Source organism: Vigna umbellata, chromosome 9 (genome assembly GCF_029865625.1).
Source record: "Vigna umbellata cultivar VRB3 chromosome 9, Vumbellata_1.0, whole genome shotgun sequence".
Lineage (NCBI taxonomy): Eukaryota > Viridiplantae > Streptophyta > Magnoliopsida > Fabales > Fabaceae > Vigna > Vigna umbellata.
In genome coordinates, this window is record NC_142173.1 from 51,620,068 (window position 1) to 51,625,843 (window position 5,776).

Below are 5,776 nucleotides of genomic sequence, written 5' to 3' on the forward strand. Positions count from 1 at the left end.
TGAAAAATTCACAAATTTTGGCCCCAAGCACCATGCACCACAAACTTAGCCAAGTTTCACCACCAAACTTGGCTAGCTTCAAAACCCACCAAAATGAAAAATTTCTTGCACCAAGATTTTTACAGTAGCCTTTGGTGATATAAAGAGGCCATTCCAAGCATCAAACCCCAAAAACCAACACTTTGAAAATTTCCCAAAACTTGGTCCATGCACCACAAACTTAGCCAAGTTTCACCACCAAACTTGGCTAGCTTCAAAACCCACCAAAATGAAAAATTTCTTGCACCAAGATTTTTACAGTAGCCTTTTGGTGATATAAAGAGGCCATTCCAAGCATCAAACCCCAAAAACCAACACTTTGAAAATTTCCCAAAACTTGGTCCATGCACCACAAACTTAGCCAACTTTCACCACCAAACTTGGCTAGCTTCAAAACCCACCAAAATGAAAAATTTCTTGCACCAAGATTTTTACAGTAGCCTTTTGGTGATATAAAGAGGCCATTCCAAGCATCAAACCCCAAAAACCAACACTTTGAAAATTTCCCAAAACTTGGTCCATGCACCACAAACTTAGCCAACTTTCACCACCAAACTTGGCTAGCTTCAAAACCCACCAAAATGAAAAATTTCTTGCACCAAGATTTTTACAGTAGCCTTTGGTGATATAAAGAGGCCATTCCAAGCATCAAACCCCAAAAACCAACACTTTGAAAATTTCCCAAAACTTGGTCCATGCACCACAAACTTAGCCAACTTTCACCACCAAACTTGGCTAGCTTCAAAACCCACCAAAATGAAAAATTTCTTGCACCAAGATTTTTACAGTAGCAATTTTGGTGATATAAAGAGGCCATTCCAAGCATCAAACCCCAAAAACCAACACTTTGAAAATTTCCCAAAACTTGGCCATGCACCACAAACTTAGCCAACTTTCACCACCAAACTTGGCTAGCTTCAAAACCCACCAAAATGAAAAATTTCTTGCACCAAGATTTTTACAGTAGCCTTTTGGTGATATAAAGAGGCCATTCCAAGCATCAAACCCCAAAAAACCAACACTTTGAAAATTTCCCAAAACTTGGCCATGCACCACAAACTTAGCCAACTTTCACCACCAAACTTGGCTAGCTTCAAAACCCACCAAAATGAAAAATTTCTTGCACCAAGATTTTTACAGTAGCCTTTTGGTGATATAAAGAGGCCATTCCAAGCATCAAACCCCAAAAACCAACACTTTGAAAATTTCCCAAAACTTGGTCCATGCACCACAAACTTAGCCAACTTTCACCACCAAACTTGGCTAGCTTCAAACCCACCAAAATGAAAAATTTCTTGCACCAAGATTTTTACAGTAGCAATTTGGTGATATAAAGAGGCCATTCCAAGCATCAAACCCCAAAAACCAACACTTTGAAAATTTCCCAAAACTTGGTCCATGCACCACAAACTTAGCCAACTTTCACCACCAAACTTGGCTAGCTTCAAAACCCACCAAAATGAAAAATTTCTTGCACCAAGATTTTTACAGTAGCATTTTGGTGATATAAAGAGGCCATTCCAAGCATCAAACCCCAAAAACCAACACTTTGAAAATTTCCCAAAACTTGGTCCATGCACCACAAACTTAGCCAACTTTCACCACCAAACTTGGCTAGCTTCAAAACCCACCAAAATGAAAAATTTCTTGCACCAAGATTTTTACAGTAGCATTTTGGTGATATAAAGAGGCCATTCCAAGCATCAAACCCCAAAAACCAACACTTTGAAAATTTCCCAAAACTTGGTCCCATGCACCACAAACTTAGCCAACTTTCACCACCAAACTTGGCTAGCTTCAAAACCCACCAAAATGAAAAATTTCTTGCACCAAGATTTTTACAGTAGCATTTTGGTGATATAAAGAGGCCATTCCAAGCATCAAACCCCAAAAACCAACACTTTGAAAATTTCCCAAAACTTGGCCATGCACCACAAACTTAGCCAACTTTCACCACCAAACTTGGCTAGCTTCAAAACCCACCAAAATGAAAAATTTCTTGCACCAAGATTTTTACAGTAGCCTTTTGGTGATATAAAGAGGCCATTCCAAGCATCAAACCCCAAAAACCAACACTTTGAAAATTTCCCAAAACTTGGTCCATGCACCACAAACTTAGCCAACTTTCACCACCAAACTTGGCTAGCTTCAAAACCCACCAAAATGAAAAATTTCTTGCACCAAGATTTTTACAGTAGCCTTTTGGTGATATAAAGAGGCCATTCCAAGCATCAAACCCCAAAAACCAACACTTTGAAAATTTCCCAAAACTTGGTCCATGCACCACAAACTTAGCCAAGTTTCACCACCAAACTTGGCTAGCTTCAAAATCCACCGAAATGAAAAATTTCTTGCACCAAGATTTTTACAGTAGCCTTTTGGTGATATAAAGAGGCCATTCCAAGCATCAAACCCCAAAAACCAACACTTTAAAAATTTCCCAAAACTTGGCCCATGCACCACAAACTTAGCCAACTTTCACCACCAAACTTGGCTAGCTTCAAAACCCACCAAAATGAAAAATTTCTTGCACCAAGATTTTTACAGTAGCCTTTTGGTCATATAAAGAGGCCATTCCAAGCATCAAACCCCAAAACCAACACTTTGAAAATTTCCCAAAACTTGGCCCATGCACCACAAACTTAGCCAACTTTCACCACCAAACTTGGCTAGCTTCAAAACCCACCAAAATGAAAAATTTCTTGCACCAATATTTTTACATAGCCTTTTGGTGATATAAAGAGGCCATTCCAAGCATCAAACCCCAAAAACCAACACTTTGAAATTTCCCAAAACTTGGCCCATGCACCACAAACTTAGCCAACTTTCACCACCAAACTTGGCTAGCTTCAAAACCCACCAAAATGAAAAATTTCTTGCACCAAGATTTTTACAGTAGCAATTTGGTGATATATAGAGGCCATTCCAAGCATCAACCCCAAAAACCAACACTTTGAAAATTTCCCAAAACTTGGTCCATGCACCACAAACTTAGCCAACTTTCACCACCAAACTTGGCTAGCTTCAAAACCCACCAAAATGAAAAATTTCTTGCACCAAGATTTTTACAGTAGCCTTGGTCATAAAGAGGCCATTCCAAGCATCAAACCCCAAAAACCAACACTTTGAAAATTTCCCAAAACTTGGTCCATGCACCACAAACTTAGCCAAGTTTCACACCAAACTTGCTAGCTTCAAAACCCACCAAAATGAAAAATTTCTTGCACCAAGATTTTTACAGTAGCCTTTTGGTGATATAAAGAGGCATTCCAAGCATCAAACCCCAAAAACCAACACTTTGAAAATTTCCCAAACTTGGTCCATGCACCACAAACTTAGCCAAGTTTCACCACCAAACTTGGCTAGCTTCAAAACCCACCAAAATGAAAAATTTCTTGCACCAAGATTTTTACAGTAGCCTTTTGGTGCTATAAAGAGGCCATTCCAAGCATAAACCCCAAAAACCAACACTTTGAAAATTTCCCAAAACTTGGCCCATGCACCACAAACTTAGCCAAGTTTCACCACCAAACTTGGCTAGCTTCAAACCCACCAAAATGAAAAATTTCTTGCACCAAGATTTTTACAGTAGCCTTTGTGCTATAAAGAGGCCATTCCAAGCATCAAACCTCAAAAACCAACACTTTGAAAATTTCCCAAAACTTGGCACAAGCACCAACTTAGCCAAGTTTCACCACCAAACTTGCTTGCTTCAAAACCCACCAAAATGAAAAATTTCTTGCACCAAGATTTTCATGGTAGCATTGTGGTGATATAAAGAGGACATTCCAACCGTTAAACCCCTAAAACCATGACTTTGAAAATTATCCATAACTTGGCGCAAGTATATAGTCTTTTGCCTTGACAAAATATATGCAGCCTCGAACGCAAAAAACATACAAATTTTTTTGGTGCAGCTTAGAAAGGAAAAGTGATTAGAATTTCGTTTAAGATGTAGGGGGGAAGAATCAAAGCGACAAGGGCTGAATCTCAGTGGATCGTGGCAGCAAGGCCACTCTGCCACTTACAATACCCCGTCGCGTATTTAAGTCGTCTGCAAAGGATTCTACCCGTCGCTTGATGGGAATTGCGCTTCAAGGCGTCTCATAAGGCTTATTCACCTTACAAGGTCACCAACGGCACGTGCCTCTGGGGGGCAAAGCCCCTACTGCTGGTCGGCAAACAAACGACAGGCACACGCTGATGGACCAAATTTGTAAGCACCAAAATATGATGTCAAAACTTGTTCACAATCGGCAAGTATGACCGAATCGTTCAAGTAATAAAACTGGTAAGACCAAGTATCGTTCTTCCCAAAGGACTCACGGCCTAGTTTAGTTATGTGATTTCTTGATTAGCTAAGACTTAAGAAAACAATGATTGAAATTTTAATATGCAAGACGAAAATAAACATGTATGCATGAATTGATCAATGGCAAGACATAAGATAAACACTTTCAATGGATTAAATGAATGAATATGTTGTTGGGGGTCAATTTCATCTCATCCACTCATATTTTAGGAATTCCTCTTTCAAATCATCATTGTTAATGCCACTCTCTAATGTACCATTCTAGATGGCTTCTCCCTAATCAAATAGTTCATACAATTCCTAGCATTCCTAATGATTAGTTCATGAGTGCAGGAGCTTAAGGCAACCAATATAATGTTGTCAGTAAAATATTGGGAGAAATTCCCCGGATCTAGATTTCCTCGTACGTGTCCGTATCAACAAAACCAATAATCATGCATTAGAATGAGTTAAACAATGCAAGCATTGAGCAAAGAGGAAAAACCCTAACTAATGATGAAAAGAAAGCATATGTCTTAATTCAAAGATGTATTCAACAAATCCATATATGAGAGCTTCAAGAGATACATGATTCCCCACAACAAACATACAAGGTTTAGTTCACCCATATTCATGGTGAACCTAGATGAATAACAATGAAGTATGAAAGAATAAACCCAATAAAGGTGAAGAGGTAGCCTGAGATCCAAGATCCTCCTTCAAAGGGGTGAAAGAGAGAGTGTTTGCCTCGTTTCTGCCAAAGATACTAACTAAAGGACGTGCAAGCCCTTAAATACTAATCTAGAGTTACAAAAGATTATAAAAGCCCAAGCCCAAAAAGTGCCGCTCAGCGCCATTTACCGCTCAGCGGTGGTTACGCGTCTTTTTTCCCCTCAGCGGCCATTTGCCCCTCAGCGGTTCCAACGCCACCTCTTGAGTGCCGCTCAGCGGTAGTTTGCCGCTGAGCGGTGCCTTCGACTCTCTTTTTGCACTCTCCTGTCTTTTCTAATGTCCTATCTCTTATTCTTCACTTCTTTCACCAAATTCACCTCAAAACCTGCACAAAAAAACACTTAAATCAAGCATAAACCTGTCCAGCTCTCTTATTTCTGAAAATATAAACAAAATGCATGATTTCAAGCTAGTTTCTAAGTCTAAAGGTTGCTTTAGTATCACTTTTAAGCATGAAAAACAGTTTTTCAACTGTTATCACAACCCCAAACTTAGAACTTTTGCTTGTCCTCAGCAAACAAAATGTAACTCCGTCTCCAACCAATTCATATGATGGTTCACTCATTCAAAATCCTCTTTCAAGATAAGTAATAACTTCACTCAAACTTATGACCAAGAGTTAATTCAAGATGTGCACATGCTTTAGTGTTCACAAAGTCATTTAAGTTCCAACAAATGCTATTTTTCATGAATGATCAATCAATTAAGCATGGA